Here is an 18,799-nt window from a genome sequence, read left to right on the forward strand (position 1 = left end):
TCACAATTTAGCCTTGTATATTCAATACTTAAATTGATAAAACTATCGGGAATAGAAAGCTGGCAAAAAAATCTGTTGCACCAGGTGAAAGAAAAAGTGCGTCGTTTCTGCATCGCGAGATTAAGGCACTCGGAGAGTTGGAGGCTTTTTTCGTCATTTAACCGGGAGGTAAACAATGATGCATATAACTTTTTTTCAGAGATTTTTTTTTTGCTGGTCTCAAATGATTCGCACCCCGTCTGGCGGTGGTATAAACAAACTATCCGAATAATGCTGCACGTTTAGTTATTGCATCGTTTCAGTATATAGCGAATTCGCAGGTATGACGAGGGCTAACTATACTAAAACCTAACTCCCGATTTGTTCTCCTCCACTCTGGTTGGTGGTGGAGGTAAGATATCCGCACATGAAAGTGCGTGCCTGTTTTCAACTGAGGTGCATAGCAGTATGCGTAATATACTGTGTACATGGAGTGGTAGCATAACGAAGATGCATTATGACGGCAGCTGGCTTGCATTCAGATAGGAATTCTAAAATTTACCGAATCGCAGCTTAATAGGCTGAAAAAATATCTTTGCTAATTGATACGTGACGTTTTTTATTCACACCTTTTAGAAACAGCAAGTCTAACATATTGTCGGAACGCCACAAAAGACAAAATGTTCGGTCCAGTACTTAACCTTCACGGTGGCTAGCAGAAAAATATCACCGATGTCGCTAAGAGCGCGATTTTTTTCCCGCTTTCCGCGATCGGCAGCACGTCTCACACTTTGGAAAACTTTGAGTTCAGTGTAAATGTGTTAAAGGCGGAGCGGAAAAAGGAATAAAAAAGTACTCTCTGATACATCCAAACCCAAATGGACGCTTGCGCCAGAAAAATGTATTGATAAAATATATGTGTACGATTTTTTCACGAAGATTTTCCGCATCATCCACCTGTGCCCCTTTTATGGCCGCTCTCAATTCTGGTGACGGGATGACACACAGAGGAAAATTCGAACTTTTCGTTTCGGAAAAATTTATGTATAAACAGTCCAGCGAACGCTCATGGATAGTGTGGAGAGGTCGCGCGAGAGTTCCCCGAGCAAGAGAGCGAGAACCCCCACCTCGAATTCGTATCGGGCGCTAACTTTTTTTCCCACCCAGCCACGCGGGTTGCATACATAGAGGAGCACTGCAACACGCTGTTTGTCTATAGCCTGTCTCCCCGTTGCTGATGTGGATTTTTTCGCCAAACAGGGAAAACTCGGAAAATGATAAATTTTTTCCCGATCCACAATACGCAGTTGGAAACGGGTGATTTTTTCCTGCTGTTGTACGTTTGCCTACCCTTTTCGATGTTTGCCTCGTCGCTTTTGGGGAAAAAAGCTGCCTAGGCTCTCCTGGTCCAGGATTGCTGAATGGCTGACTGGTCTGGGTCCCATATAGTATGTACGTGTATGTAATTACCCAGCGGTCAGTGTTTCTTTTTAGCGCATAATGACGCTCAGTCACGCTGTTCTAGCGTCGTTGTTAATACGCGTGTTATCGCCGTCCGTCGCGCGATGCCAAAAATACCGGCGTCAAATTTCTTATTTTTTCCATTATAAGTAAAAAATTAATATTTAAATAATTGTCATCAACCCGCAAAAAAAATACCCAAACGATTCCTGAAAGCTATCAACATTCGGAATATATAATAATTAAAAAAATTATGTGGATCATGAGCCGCAAGGAGCACCGGAGGTGAATGATAGGGAAAGTAAAATTGCCAAAAATGTGCACCGTTAAAATTAATCGATAATTAAAGCGGAACGAGTTAACCTCTTTCAAGACCATCGCCTAGAATAAACAGTTTCAACGATGTTTCGGAACTAGTCCTGGAAGCACATATATTATCCACGAGGAAAATATTTTTGAACGATCTTTGCATGATTTTGTTCATTAGTTTTGAGTTTTATTCCTTGTTCGTTCACGGCCGTTTTGGAATATTTACTATTAAAACATCAGTGAGTTTCTAATGTTATAGAACAAGTGTAAAAGTTAGTTCATGCGAGTTTCAACGATGTAGAACGAATCCAAATCATTGGATTCTGAAGAATTGTATTATTATTAAAAAATAATGTGCAATACTTTATAAAATCCGTAAAAAAAAGGAAACAATCCCGGACTTGACCTATAGGACCATAGAAATAGCGTTGTGCTACCTGTTAGCGGAGGGGCTTACTAGCGCTTGGGAAACCACTTGTCATCGCTCAGTGGTGTCATCTGTTGACCGTCCTGTGTGTTATCAAACAATAGTATTTGTGAATCCTATTTCGAACACAACCTAAGCCCGGTGTGCGATTCTTTTGGAAAGTGTTCACAGAGGTGACGTTTATCTTCCGACCTTCCTTAGCAGGAAGCTAATAACAACGAAGTCTACCATTTGACGAGCAAAAGGCCGCGTTTGTGCACAGTGCGTGAATAGCTGCTACCACTAATTCCTAAGGTAAGAACTGATAGCGCATCATGTTCTGTTAAATTTGGATACGTACAGTCAAAATGCTTCGAGTAATTCGGGTCATGCACTGAAGAAGACTTACAGGCTAATATGTATTGGGTGCTAGTTGATGAACTATGGTGAATTTTTTATAACAGAAAGCTTATATGTACATTGTGAACTCTAATCATTTTAAAAATCTATTTTTATGGTGGAGAATTTGTTTCTAGTATTAATGTAGCAGACATAGACACACATATAGTTTTGTATTTTGAACTGAAGAATGATTTGAACTGAGAACCGTCAGACGGGGTAAGATTGAGCCATCCAACCCGTGACTTGTCAGCCATCTCTTCCGGGTTTGAAGACTAGTCTTTCCTAGTTAAGTATTCGAGGAGACTTATTCAAGAATAATTGGTGTTGTGACAAACAATGGGTTTATATGGCACCCCGGCTTACGGAACCATAATACTTTTTGGGCTTCAGCTAAGACTTCAGCTAAGAAACTAATAAACGTCTAGTATTCATACGTGGGAGACATAAGAAATAGGAGTAAGCTATAAATAATTCTTCAACGGGTTATTTTGCCGAATCTAAGTTTGCGCATGTAGCCAGGTAACTTATTAGAAATAGATTTCTCCTAGGAAAACCTAAACGCGTCCAAAGATGTAATGTTAGAGTTTTCGTTCATAAATATGTATGCTGTTGGATAAATGAAATTTGTGGACATTTTATAATTATTAAACATGCCATGGAAATACACGATTTTTTAAATGTATATTTTTTTTTGTTCACACAACATTTATTTGACACGGCACAATACAAATTAGTGTTTTACGGAGCCAATTAAGATCTAAATATATTTGATCAAAGTTTTTTAAGCTCCAGTTACTTGTACTGCTTATCAGTTAGTTTATGTAAATATGTGGATATGCATAATTCGACGTATTATACTAACAAAAATATTTCAAAGATACTAACAAAAAAACATTCATTTACTAACTTTTAGCTTTTTCTCTCGCTGTCCATACGTTCATCAGCCTGACATATTGTATCATATACGAAACATAAGGTACTTGAAACACTGTAGCTTTGTTCTCTACCAAGAATTATATTCGTGTTCACAAAGCCATTTATTTTTAAAATAGCAGTAACGATATCTCCCAGCTGGTTTAACAAGCTAGTCATCATACGCGTTAATCCCGGCTCAGGAGAGAGTGTTAGTTTTAATAGGACTGTGGCCGTTGCCTCTCATTCATCTTTTAATCTAACAGTTGGTTGCAAAGGCTGTGTTCAATAAACAGAAAGGTGAAATTCCGACCGGAAAATGTTAGCATCTAGACTTTCTTTTTTAACGGATATAAGCCAAGCGGCCAAGTGAGTCTCGAGCTACTAGTCATGCGTCATATGTTCCAATCGCGGCTTTGAAGAGACTGTTAGTGACACTAGGAACGTAGCGCAAGCCACGCAATTGTCCTGTCCCGGGCAGGAGAGCATAACAAAATCATAACTCATCTATAACATATTTAGCTATGAGGACTTATCGTGTTATTCGAAAGATATTCACGTTTCAAGCATGCATATGAAAATATCATAAAATTTTGATATCATATCTCGCTCTGGCTTCAATAAAATATTGGAGTTGATTTTAAAGTATCCCATTAAAAGTTAGTTTTTGAGTGAAAATTGTTCGTTATTGATTATTGATAATATATTCAGTTATGCATTCAGTGACCAATAAATTGAAAATATCTGAATCGGTCATTTTTGTGATTTTTAATGCAAATTATTGGTTTGTTATTGAAATATCAAGCTTTGTTATTCATATAGTCTTGGCAGAACAATATTTTGGTATTATTTTTTGTTATTTTACCAACTATGTAAACCATATCAAGATCAAATTGAGGTGTATTTTCAAAATCTGGTTGTTGTATTGAAATGATATTTTCTCCTGCTCGGGGTATACTAACCGTTGACTGCGAAGACTGTATATAATAATGAGAAGATTAAGTTAGCGATAGCGGAAGGTAATACAAAGTTTTTGCTTTTAGTTGTATCTTTCATTTGTGAAGAATTTTTTTAGACCTAAATGTAATTTTTGATAAGAAGCGTATTCATTATGGTTTACATTATATTCAAAGCAAAATCCTCAAAAACTCGATCAATAAAACTTTAAATAAACCAAATAAAAATTGGAAGCTACATAAAAAATTTGGTATAATAAGGAAGTGAAGTGATCGACTGGAATAAAAAGTATTCATAGAGCATTTATTTGATGTCAACTTTTGACTTCGGTGAAAGTGAAAATTTTAAATGTAAGTTGTCTCATCACTCTCTGACAGTTAGAAGATTGGTTGCACAGTTCATTTATTTATTTATTTTCTGAAATTTCTCCGTCTTAATGAATTGGTGCCTCACGGTGTCTCTGGTTGAAGAACTTATCCAAAAATAATTAGTATCACTCTAATACTCGTCATTCGAAAGCTTGAGCTGTCCCCTTTAATATCCTACCAAAATTGAAATGTTCTATCGGGGGGTCTAGAACAATTTGTTTTCGAACATATATTTGTAATTGAAAAACTAGTGAAATGGAAATAAATAATATGTTTCAGAAATACAAAGAGTAATCAGGGTTGTCGGATCGTACTGAAATATTCAGGGTTGTTTTTGTTTATATAACAAAACAAAGCTTTACATAATATCAGATTTTTTGAAAAGTGTTAAGTGGGGTACAAAAGACCCTTGAAAATTTGGAGACGAAAATCAGCTGAAAACAAATAAAATGTTGTGACTTTGATTACATTGATTTAAATTGATGATTTTGATTGATGATTGATTTGATTGATTTCTTCAAAAATCGATATTCTATCCTATAAAAAAATATAAAATGCCGGTTGTTAAGTATTGCTGTCGTGGTTTCATTATAGGATATTTGCATTTTTCTTCAAAAAATGGTGATTATTGCAGCTCTTTTTTGAAACAAAACTGGACCCTGTATCTAAGCTATACATTATATACAGCAACTCAAGAGCTTTCATTTAATGTTATTAAAAAAAATGCGCCGTTTTAGTAACGAGCAAGAAAATTTCATTATTCATACATGTTTTAAATCATTATTTAAACCCATTGTGTTAGGAGCGCAACTCCGTTTTGCATCGATGTCCCCCAATCGAGCTTAAATTTCCAGGGTTTGTTTATCCATGAAATAATTTGTACATATAAGTTTTTTTGGGAAAGGAGTTAGTGGGGTGAAATGCAGAGTGGGATTCAGGTGTTGGGGGCCCGGGACAGACATTTTCGTGGGGCCTCTTTTCTCAAAAAAATTAGTTGAAATTATTTAACGCTTCGCTAGAAGGTAACGAGCAAAACAAAAAAAAAGGTCTCCAACCTGTATTCACGTCTGGTCTAGAACCAGGGGGCCCCTCGTGTCGAAAGGCCCGGGGCATTTGCCCCCCCCCCCGCTCACTTAAATCCGGGCCTGGTGAAATGGCATTTTAAACTCTAATGTCCAGGTGCTGCTAAAATCATAATGTTACTGTAACTTTGAGTAGAATGCATCAAACTCGAATTTTGTTTTTCGGTTGAAACCCGACCCAGACCTGAACCCGAAACTTTTTTTCCGATCAAACCCGAGCCCGAAAATTTTATTTTCGGGAAACCCGAACCCGGCCCGCACCGGAAGCTGTGAAACCCGAGCCCGACCCGAACCCGAGATTGTTTTCTTGAAGGTCAACTTTTTAAACCAATTTGAGACTGGGATGTTATAGAGCTATAGCCTGCTATAGCCAGCAAATTAAATGTAGGTACAAAATGGAGTTGCGCTCCTTGTGTTACAGAATCAAATGATGGTCTAAACCTTGTTATGAAAAAAAATCGATTTTTTTTTAAACGATGCACCGTTTGAATACGTCCAATAAAAGCTCTTGAGTTGATTTATAAAACGTATTGTTCAAATGTAAGACCTAGTTCTGATGACAAAAAAAAACTCCAAGAATCACAATGTTTTTGAAGAAAAATGTAAATATCTAATTGTGTAACCTCGACAGCAACTTTTAATAACCGACATTGGATATTTTTATAGGATAGAATTACCATATCAATTTTCAGAAAATCGATTCAGCGTACAAAAAGTTATAGCTTTTTTTTCAGCAATTATGGACTCAAAATTTTCGAGTCTTTTTTACCCCACTTTACCCTTTTCAAAAAATCTAATATTATGCCAAATATTATTTCATTATATGAAAAAAACAAAACTTGAAGGTTTCAACACTATCTGATCGGGCCCCCAGCACCTAAACCTCTTGATAAGTACACATAGTTCCCATTCCACCAGCTTTTCAATTACAAAAAAAAATGTCTGAAAAAAAATTGTTCTGGACCCGCTGATAGAACATTTCAATTTTGATAGCATATTAAAGGGGACACCTTGAGCTTCCGAATGATGAGTATAAGAGCGATACTAATTTTTTTCGGATAAGTTTCTTCTACCAGAGACACCGTGGCCTGGGAAAAGCCGCCTTGAAAAAGCAGTAGCGGTTTTCAAAGCGGCATAAAAACTCAGCATCTTGATAACAGGAATTCTTTTCTATACAATAATATAAAACAAATAAGCAATTGTCGAACAAACAAATAGTAGTCAAGAGCTAAAAATTAAAATTTTGTCTATTTAAATTGTACTCCTATGCGAGATGACGGATGGGCTCATGCAGGCCATAATTAGTACGTTGCGGAGGTAGCTGCAGGAGTCGCTGAGTACGAGAGTGGCAGTGCAGTTGAAGTAACGACAGGATAATGGGGTAATCATAGATGCCAGTTAGCATTTTATGTGCAGTTTTAACAATTTCCAATTTTTAGTCGCCGTTATGATGGTGGTATATCATATAGATGTTAAATGGGTTAATAACATTTATTTCCTGTGAACTGTTCATCCAATCTTCCAACTGCATGTGAGTGATTTGAGAAATAATGATCACACATTTCAATCGATCTATGGATTTTTTTCCTGGATGCTTTTAGAAAGTTGATTTGACGTGGCATCTGGAACAATGTAACATCATTGGAATAATTTTATTCTTCGAAAAAGTGAAAATTTATGTAATCTTTCGAATTTAGGCCTTTAACATAAAATTTACTGACCTTGTCGCTATCTGCATATTTTACCACAGTTCTATGAAAGGAGAGAGAGGGGTTGGGGGTAGATGGGTTAAGTCTGCGTTACTTATTGTTACATAGGAAGGGACGGGGGTTTTTGAGGCAGTTATGTGCTGTTTGCTCAAAATTGAAAATTTTTAGGGTGGCAGGTTGTTTAGCGTTAGAGTAAAAGCACCGGTTTCGGCCATAGTATGTTATTAATGAGAGATATTTGGCCTGCTTCCTTCGAAAAATATGTAATTGAATCAGTTTAACGTGGACACCGGATTAACTCGCTTATATTTTTCACTAACATTGAGTTTAAATAGTAAAATTATGTTCTTTTGTTTATATATTTTCCAACCAAAAAACTTCTTTAGGCTCTTATTTTGGCCATAGCTTTTCTTAATTAGCCACTCGGGGCTCTTATTTTGGCCAATTCGCGAAAGAGTTGAATTAACGTTAGACTGTACAGTAAACCTGAGTGAGTATAATTCAGACCGATGTCATGGCAACTGTTTCTTGAAGCCGCCGCCGATGATGATGACGCTAGTGTTGTAAATATGATCATAAGCTCGGTTCATTGTGCCGCATGTGTTACTGTACAAATTTTTTCTTGTGCTTCTAACTATATTAAATTTGAGGCTATACAGAACGTGTTGGAACATGTTTGAACATGACCATTTATGTCCTGCACAAAATCCATAGAACGTTCAAAACAAAACAGTCGTTCTTCGCTTTTGCATTTCTACACACCACTTGCAGCAACAGTTGATCTCGCATGGACGGAGCTTATTCGGCTGTTTCGCAAGCACTGACAGCCTTTTGACGGATAATCGAGCCAGAGAGCCAGAGAAAAACGGCTTCAAGCAAAATGTATGGGGATGACGTTCGTGACAGGGATGTGGTATAATTAGTTCCTTTATTAAAAGTAAAACACGCATATTTGTTTGCTACAGTGAGTAATGTATTTGTCGAATAACATCAGCAGTTTTAATAGGAGACTTCGAAATAGGAGTAATTCAAGATACTTCTTCACAATTATCAATTTTATTCTATCATGGCCAAAACTGGTGCTTCTACCCTACGTAATTTAAGGGGAAGAAGTCGTATCGAACGTTACTTATTGTTAATTCCGGGGTGCGTTGTGGTAAGGTTGTCTGAAATCTAGATTTTCAACGTTACATAATTTTTGTACGATGTCTACGACGTTGTTTAATGTTGTTTGCTAGCTTATAATCGGTTATGTTTCTAGTCTATAGATTACATTGAATATGATAATGTTGCATATTTTCCCCCCTTATGTTACGTTATGTGGATTTTATTTTTTATTGCATTCCATATATGACAAAAAATATGATAAACTTTACTGACCCGATCTTATTTCTGCTGTGTGGCCAAAACAGTTTATGTAGCTAGTTTTGAATGTCGGTAGTATCTGAGGAAGTTGAAGACGTGCTGTTAAGAATTTCATGGAATGTGGCATGCAATATACAAACTTTATTGAAATAACACCATTACCATAGAACTAATATTCAGCAAAAATCACTCTACATCAAGGTCAAATTGCCTCACTGAAGAGTGATAAACACCATTCCAGTTACTTAAAACGCGCACTTGAATCTATAATATTTTTCTATCTGTTAGAATATTTTTTGTTCACTAATTTATTTTGAATGGCTCACGTTTTAATAATTTAAAACGTAGCATCATTCCCACGAAAGGTGAAAAATCAAACGGTCGAATCACGAAAGAAAGACTTACGAAAGACAGAATATGTCAAAAGGAAGAATCACTCAGGGCGCAGAAGGCAGAATTAGAGATCGCAGATTTCAGTGCGTCTTGAACTGTCCTACAGATCAGACGTTTTTTCGGTTGCTTGTGGACTGGTCTTTGACTGCCTATAGCTTCAAAGTTTGTGTTTTGTCAGTGTGTCTTTTAAAGACTACCTGAAAGTTATTTCCCATCAGTCTTTCTCAAGACTACCTACTTTTGAATTTAACATTTGTTTTAACTTTTTTCGTATCACCTGAAATGGCTGGACGGAAAAAGAAACCTCGCATCGCTGCGGGGAGGAAAAGAGAGGCATCTCTTTCTGACACTTCGAGTGTCTGTAGTGACAATCCTTTTGATATTTTGCTTGAGCATGAAGCTGGTGAAATGGAAGTTACCAATAATGAAACTATACAAAATATAAAATCTATTATTGTGGTAACTATTTCTTCTGAATTTAATATATTCAAAAAGGAACTTTCAACGTTTGTTTCTGACGTTAAAGTTACCTATCAAATTGGCCGTAGAGGTGAATGTCGCTTATTAGCCGACTCAGTAAAGGGTCGTGATCGTCTTGTTCAGTATTTAACTGACAAGATGTACAAATTTTTTACATATGACACCAAGAACGCCAGGCCGTTCAAGGTTGTCTTGAAAGGTCTCACCAACGATCAAACCGTTGATGAGATCAAACTTACTTTAACAGAATTACTTGGCATAGCCCCTACCCAAGTAATTCTAATGAAACAAAAATCACGAGGCGAAAACAGTCAGAGAACTGGAATTTCCCTTGTTAATTATTTAATTCATTTTAACCGCAATGAGGTTAACAAATTAAATTTTTTTGAAAAAGCACATGCTTTGTATAATGTGCGTGTAAAGTGGGAAATTTATAGGAAGTATGGCGGAGGTAAAAAGCATATCACCCAATGCCGTACTTGCCAACGTTATGGCCATGGTTCCAAATTCTGTAACATGGACCAAAAATGTCTTAATTGTGGAGACTCTTCTCACAAAAAGGACACATGTCCTGTGAAAGAGAGTAAAAATTTTCGCTGTGCGAATTGTAACGGCAACCATATGTCAAATTTTTATCAATGCCCAGTCCGTTTAGCAATTGTTAAGGCAAGGCAAGGTAAACAAAATTCAATTTCTCAATTAAAACCAACTTCAAAACAAAATTCTCCAAGCGTACCAGTGACGCATAGTTTACCTACTCCTTTGCATACCCGTTTAACTTATGCACAGGTTACAGGTAGTTCGAAAATTATACCGCCTAGTGTTGGTAGTTCGAAAATGACCGTTAATATGGGTAAACAAAACACGCTAGAAAACAATTGTACACCTACTACTCCGGCTAATATTGCTGCCGAAAATATTTTTTCTAATGTCAACTGCCTGGGGCCTATTACGGCAGGTAAACTTTCTTTTTGCAACAGGCAATGTTCGATCTTATGAACGCCATGTTGCAGGCAAAATCAATGTTTGAAGCCATTCAAAAAGCACAAATTTTACTATTAAAATTGTTTCTAATTTAAAATTTAGCAATGATTTTAAATAAAACAATTTAAATTTCAAATTGGAATGCTCGCTCATTGAAGGCCAATGAGAATGAGGTTTTTAATTTTTTAACAGTAAATAATGTGCATATTGCAATTATTACTGAAACATTTTTGAAACCTAACATAAAATTAAAATATGATCCCAATTACGTGGTTCATAGATATGATAGGATTCAGGGTTCCGGCGGTGGAGTTGCAATTGTTATTCATCGCCGAATCAAACATCGTGCTCTTCCCCATCTTGAGACGAAAGTTATTGAAACTTTGGGAATTGAAGTTCAAACTGAACTTGGGATTTTATTTATTGCCGCAGCATATTTACCATTTCAATGCACACGCGAGCTCAAAAATTATTTTAAAGGTGATTTACAAAAACTCACCAGAAATCGTTCGAAATTTTTCATAATCGGCGATTTTAACGCTAAACATCGTTCATGGAATAATTCTCAAAGTAATTCCAATGGCAAAATTTTATTCAATGATTGTTCTTCAGGATACTATTCTATTTTGTCTCCGAATAGTCCTACATGCTTTTCTTCTGTAAGAATCCCTTCAACAATTGATTTGGTGCTAACAGATCAAAGTCATGTATGTAGTGATTTGATCACACATGCTGACTTTGATTCTGACCATCTTCCAATAACTTTTTCTTTTTCACATGAATCAGTTTTAAACCCTATGAGCTCTGTTTTTAATTATAACAAAGCTAATTGGGAAAGATACAAAAATTATATTGAGAGAAATTTCAATAATGAGCTTGATTTGCAAAACGAAATGAATATTGATTCCGCTTTGGAAGCATTAAAATGTGCAATTGTTGATGCCAGGAATTATTCTGTTCCAAAGGCTCAAGTGAAATTCGATTCACCAATAATTGACGAAAATCTTCAACTTCTAATTCGTTTGAAAAATGTCCGCAGACGTCAATATCAACGTTCTCGTGACCCTGTTTTTAAAACTATTTATAAAGATTTACAGAATGAGATTAAACATAGATTTACTCTTCTGAGAAATCAAAATTTTGAGACTAAAGTTGAAAAATTGAAACCATATTCAAAACATTTTTGGAAGCTGTCGAAGATTCTTAAGAAACCTTCAAAGCCTATTCCAGTTTTAAAAGATGGTGAACGTTTTCTTGTATCCAATTAACAAAAGGCTCAAAGACTTGCTCAGCAGTTTGAGAGTGTTCATAACTCAAATTTGAATTTTGTGAGTCCAATTGAAAATGAAGTCACACGTCAATTTGATTTAATTTCTTCCCAGAATTTTTTACCTGCAGAAGCAGAAATAATTGAAACTAACTTGAATGAGATTAAATCAATTATTAAAAATTTCAAAAATATGAAAGCACCTGGTGACGATGGAATCTTTGATATACTAATCAAACATCTCCCTGAGAGCACATTGGAATTTTTAGTAAAAATTTTCAATTGCTGCTTCAAAATTGCATATTTTCCCAAATTATGGAAAAATGCAAAAATTTCTCCAATTTTAAAACCGGATAAGAACCCAGCAGAAGTTTCAAGTTATCGACCAATCAGTTTGCTTTCTTCAATAAGTAAACTGTTTGAGAGAATTATTCTTAACAGAATGATGTCACACATCAACGAAAATTCAATTTTTGCAAATGAACAGTTTGGATTTCGCCATGGGCATTCCACAACTCATCAATTGCTCAGAGTTACTAATATGATACGAGCTAACAAATCTGAAGGTTATTCCACTGGAGCTGCTCTTTTAGACATAGAAAAAGCATTCGACAGTGTTTGGCATAAAGGTTTGATTGCGAAATTGCAAACTTTTAATTTTCCAATTTTCCTAATCAAAATTTTAAAAAATTATCTCACTGATCGAACTCTGCAGGTTGTCTATCAGAATTCAAAATCTGATAGATTTCCTGTCAGAGCAGGTGTACCTCAAGGTTCAGTCTTGGGTCCAGTCCTGTACAACATATTCACTTCAGATCTTCCTGATTTGCCTCCAGGATGCATAAAGTCATTGTTCTGCGATGACACAAGCATTTCCGTAAAAGGAAAAAGTCTTCGTGTCATATGCAGTCGATTGCAGAAAAGTTTAGATAATTTTTCTTCCTACTTGCAAAAGTGGAAAATCTCTCCCAATGCTTCTAAAACACAAATGATAATTTTTCCGCATAAGCCTAGGGCTTCTTTCCTCAAGCCAAACAATAATCACGTTGTCAAGATGAATGGGGTTATTTTAAGTTGGTCCGACAAGGTTAAGTACTTGGGACTGATTTATGATAAAAAACTTATTTTCAAAGAGCACATTGAGAGTATACAAGCCAAGTGCATCAAATATACGAGATGTTTATATCCTCTCATTAACAGGAATTCTAAACTTTGTTTAAAGAACAAACTTTTGATTTACAAACACATTTTTAGACCAGCAATGCTTTATGCTGTACCGATCTGGTCAAGTTGCTGTTCAACAAGGAAGAAAACGCTCCAAAGGATTCAGAATAAAATTCTGAAAATGATTTTGAAGCGTCCTCCTTGGTTTGGTACACTCGAATTACATAGACTTACTGGTGTTGAACCATTAGAAGCTATGTCAAATAAAATTATTAACAATTTTCGACAAAAATCGTTGCAATCCTCAATTGCTACGATTAGCTCTCTTTATAGCCAATAAGTTAGCAATTGAGTTAGTTGTAAGTTTACTTCCCCTTTTCTGACAAGTAGGTTTAAATCCCTACGAATGATAAGTCCTAATCGCGAAAGCAAACAAATCCTAACAATTAAAATTACAAATTTCTAACAGTGTTGAGAAGTCACCATTTGTGATTGGACACACATACTCATTATTTACTAATATTTATCATAAATACTTAAGCTACTAACAAATCCCCCCTTACAAAAAAAAAAAAAAAGAGATCGCAGATTTGAGAAATGCATGAAACGTAGAATCATAGATGGTCACACAGATAGATTAAAACTTTACTGGTTACCAAAGGGATTGGAAATGTTTTATACCTAAAAAAATTAAAGCCAACAGTAGTTTGAGTTGTAGTAGAAGTTTCTGCGATAATTGACAACAACCGAGTAGTTATAATAATATAAAATAAAAATAAGATGGAATCTGTAAACATTGCTCTATGTATACATTTTCTAGTAACGCCGTGACAATCTTTTACTGTTGTTACTTTTAAAACTGAATCTTGTGTCATCTTTTTTCGGTTGAATAACAAACGCTCGCGGCCTTTAACCGACTCTATGCTTTTCTTACTCCCCGATCAGAAGAGCAACGTCTCTGCCAATCACGCTGGTGGCCGAATCCCAACGCCGACATAGGTGTCGATGGTTGTGGGATGGCGTGATCCACACACAACCAATCCAACTGGTTTACATTTAATCCTACCTGACTCCAGGAGAGCGAAAAATCTAAGGCGAAAAATCTTTGGTATCACACCTTCCATCGCATGAGGAGCTAAAGCCGTTGATGCCGGGTCGTTAGTCAACGGGTTTTAAGTTAGAGTTCTGGGTGGAGTCGCCTCCCAGGGCGTCCATAATTGGTACAACAAAAGTGGCGGAATTAGACCGGCAGTAAATAAGTGGAAAAAAAAGTTTCAACAAACCTAGCAAATTAGCAGATCAATCGTCATATGCGGGAGGCCGCCGTATTCGACGGCGGGTCGGCGGCCGACTCGGACTATGGAAATCACGGCGGTCCCACGCGTTTGGCTATCATGAGCCACCGGCAAAGGTTTTGATTCCGTCGCCTAAGCGTTCCAAATTGAACCTGTAGCAAAATTGCTTGGATCGCTGCTAGTGTGAGTGTCATGCTACTATCGCTGCCGCTGCAACTAGTTATGTTCAAAGTTTACTAGTCACGACATTACTCTCATCAAATCGAGCTACGCGCAGTCGAGCTTAGCAAAAACGATTATGACATTAGGAACAATCCCTCGCGCGGTTGATAGGGATCATTCCAAATGTTATAAAAGTTTTTGCTAAGTGTTGTAGACAACGGTGTAAATAGGTATTAAATTGGTTTATTCTAAGGACATGAATATGTCCTTGAGCATCGAAAGATCCTTTTGCTATCAAAATACCTACGTTAATAACTTTTTTGTTTTTCATATTACCATCACCAAACATTGACAGATATTATCGTACAATGAATGGAAAAGTAGATTTTTGTTAAAAACTTCCTTTTCCTGGCATTTAATATTTTCTGAGAATGAGAAAAATTTGGCTCAGGATTTTTTTTCTATAGCTGTAATTTTATTCACTACAACTTTGATAAAGACAACATTTCCACCGAAAAAACCGTTTTTCTGATATAGATTAAATTACCTATCAGGCACATTTTCTGATAAACCCTTTTGAAACAGCTGTCGTGAGTGTAAATGAAGAACTGATATGAGCAATTTCCGCTGAGACCGGCCCATTATTTACATGATGGTATTGAAAACGGTTCAAATTATGTTTTTTTGGAAGCCCATGTTGAATTAGTAAAGAAACTGCATTTGGTTGATCAAATTGGTGAACCCCTCGTTAATTGGAAATCAATACTTTTTTTGGATTCTTCGTTTTTCATCAAAACTTCGCTCTCCAAAATTGCTCTAGCTCTTGAATTCTTCAATAGAATTACTGTAATTCATTGAAATTGGAAAATATAGGACCTTCTTTCGCAAATATTGAAGTCACCATATTGAATTTACGTGCCATATTGGTTTCTTAAAAAAAAAAAAGATTTTTGAATAGGTACCCAGCCACCTACCTTGAATTTATTATTTCCATTCGAAAGATCATGCTCTTATACATAAAATATGTCAAAAACAGATATGTATGTTGTCTAAAACAAGAGTAATATGAAAATTACCAAAACATGTTCGACTGGACCGTTTGGCTTTTCGTTTAATACCACCTCACTGAAATTGCTGCAACACATAATGTTCTTCATAAAACATCTCAAACCGATCTATCATTGGAAAGGAATGAAATGGACATTTTTTTTGCATATTTACACACTCATTTATATATTTTTGTCAGCGTGTACAGTTTTGTTGGTATCTTTTGATTTAATTTTCTTTAAGATTCTGGTAGATATTCGGCTCTCTCATCCTAGTAACTTTATAAGGTCGTTTACTTGTTTGTTATTGTTTGCACCAGCATCTTCTTTCGATAATACCTATAAATCGTTAATGTTTTCTCGAAATTTAAGAATTTGCTAATATATTCCTGTGACAACTGTGCAGATTGCACTCGAATATTAATGAATTAGTGAATTTTCTCTAACTTCAAATAAATTTGATAATAACTGTAGAGCTGCGCACAGACTTCTTTGATACTTCTAACTAGCTACACGCACGTTCGCCCGCTTCGATCCAATGACAGGCAACGTCGGATTGACCGTCGATATTCTTGTGCCAAAGAGGATTGTCATTTCAATTCGAACAGTTGCAATTTCATTTAATTCTTTTGGATACCATCATCGATCCACGATAAACATTTTCAGTTCATTAAAGAAGGGTTGCAAAAAATGAAACAAATAATTTCAAATTGAGAACAAAAGCTAACAGCGTCACTATCGCCGAACGATTTTCAATTGAATGTCCTTTTCATCCCTTTCGTAATAAAGGGTCGGTTGGAGATGTTTTATGAAGAATATCATGTGTTATGACAATTTCAGTGAGGTAGTATTTAACGAAAAACCAAACGGTCGAATTGATCAAGTTTCGGTAATTTCAATATAACTTTTGTTTTAGACAACATATATCTCTGATTTTGACATATTTTACGTATAAAAGCATGATCTTTCGAATGGAATTATAGAATTCAAGTTAAGTGGGTTGGCACCTATGCAAAAATCGATCTTTTTGAAAAAAAAAAAACAATACGGCGTCTAAATTCAATATGGCAACCACCCACATCGACATTTGCAAAAGAAGGCTCTACCTTTTCGCTTTCCAATGATATGTGAGTTAGAGTAATTCTATTGAGGAATTCAAGAGCTTGAGCCATTTTGAGCAAGCATTGATTTCCAGTTAACGAGGGGTTCACCAATTTGATCAATCAAATGCAGTTTCTTTACTTGTTCAACATGGAATTTCAAAATAACACAGCTGAATCGTTTTCAATACCAACATATAATCAAATAGTGGGCCGGTCTCTGCGGGAATTACTCATGTCAGAAAATGTCTTCGTTATCAAGCTTGAACAACTGTGCAAAATTTCAGCGAAATCGGAGATGATCGATCAGCATCAGTTTGTGAAGTAGCGTGCACTGCCTCAAATGAAACATTGCACAAGTATTTGACTTAGCGAAGTAAGTATTTTTCGCGAGTGTAGGACTAATCGGGTGAAGACACCAGACAAATTTACAAAAAGGGCGTATTCAATTTTTCCCAGGGTTTTATTCAAAGCATTGTAGCGCAAAAACCATAGGATGTACGTAAACTGCGTTCCCAGGCAGGTGTATGGAACTAAGAGAGTTTCTATTGCCGGCTTTCTAACAACAAAGCGTGTAAATGTTTGGGGTTTTGGTCACCATGTAATTTTATTCTCTTTGGATGGCTGATTTTCTCGGTGCATCATACTCACTGTGTTTGTTTTATATGACGTTTCGACCTACTGTTATTCGGCCATCCTCAGATATGATGTTTTGTCATATTTGGAGATGGCTAAATAACAGTAGGCCGAAACGTTATGTAAAATAAACGCAGTGTGTATAATTCACTGAGAAAAATTAACTAACTGCCGAGAGGATAATCCGGTGATACAAATCAAAAAAAAAAAAAAAAACAGAACTTCTGAAGTAACATAGTGAAGTTATGATCAAAATACCCTTTTATGGAACTCACCGTATACAACTTATTTTCAAATCAGTTATCTTTCAACCAACTTTAAGTGTTTTAGCTGTTTTGGAAAGGAAAAAAGATAAAGCTTTCAAGGTATATAAAAGTTTGTACCAATTTCACCAAAATATGTTGAGTTGTTTGAGCTTAAATCTACTTTTTAGACAAATCTATGCAAGTTTTTACCTTATCTTGAAATTTGTCAGCTGTTTTTTATAAGAAAAGTATTACAAACCTACTAGCACTTTGAAATTACGTTCAAATACGAATATAATAAAGGCTGTTTTATAAAAATCGGCTGATATTTCGGTGAGTAATATTCTTTAATGATAAACTTTTTTTTATCGCAAAATTTATTATTATTTAAATAGTTTATTGGAGCAGGAGCAACTTTCAAAAGTGTTGTTCCGAAGTTCGAGCTAAAGGAGTCGCCTGGTTATAGATTTCATTTTTGTATTCTAGCACAGATTTAGTACTGCTTTAGAACAAAGGTTCTACAAGACTAATACGTAATCTGAGGATCAGCTCAAAATTTATTTATATGTTACTTTTCTCGCAATGAAGTACTCTCCACTGCAGTTTTGGTTTTGCAGCGAGTCGCAACAGTCCTTGTATACGTGGTGTCGGAACGTATACGGTCCGGAGGGTTGATATTTGTTGACACTCTTGAGTGAAACTGAAAAAAAGCAATCATAAACGTTATTTTTTTACAATCCTTTCAGAGTTCTCCCTTCCCGCTTTTTGCATGGAAGTGAACTGTAAAAACACTTCATCATATTTCATGCGACTGAGACAAGACAGCAAGATCAGTTTATTTTATTTTTTACTATGCCGATGAAATATTTCACTTTCATGCAATGTTCATAAACTCTTTCTTCGTTCTTTGGTTATTCGTTAACGAAGATTGTCCAGTCATCGGTCAGTGTCAGTGAAAAAGTGTTTCGGTGAGGTTCATTTTGGCTGAGTGGAACGAAATAGTGATCGACAACAACAATGGACAAAAATGTTACGCCAAAAGAAACTCCAGAAGATCCACACCAGGACCATCTAAAA

At 35.9% G+C, this 18,799-nt stretch overlaps 1 protein-coding gene across 1 annotated transcript in view; it reads left to right on the forward strand.

The window, feature by feature from the left end:
* Positions 1-1,524: 1,524 nt before the first annotated feature.
* Positions 1,525-18,799, forward strand: part of LOC129718781 (homeobox protein prospero) — a 206,568-nt gene continuing 189,293 nt past the window's right edge. The window contains exon 1 of the mRNA XM_055669855.1: positions 1,525-2,470. The gene's annotated coding sequence lies outside the window, so the exon portion shown is untranslated. The remainder of the gene's footprint in view (positions 2,471-18,799) is intronic.

This window comes from Wyeomyia smithii, chromosome 1 (genome assembly GCF_029784165.1).
Source record: "Wyeomyia smithii strain HCP4-BCI-WySm-NY-G18 chromosome 1, ASM2978416v1, whole genome shotgun sequence".
In the NCBI taxonomy this organism is placed as follows: Eukaryota; Metazoa; Arthropoda; class Insecta; order Diptera; family Culicidae; genus Wyeomyia; species Wyeomyia smithii.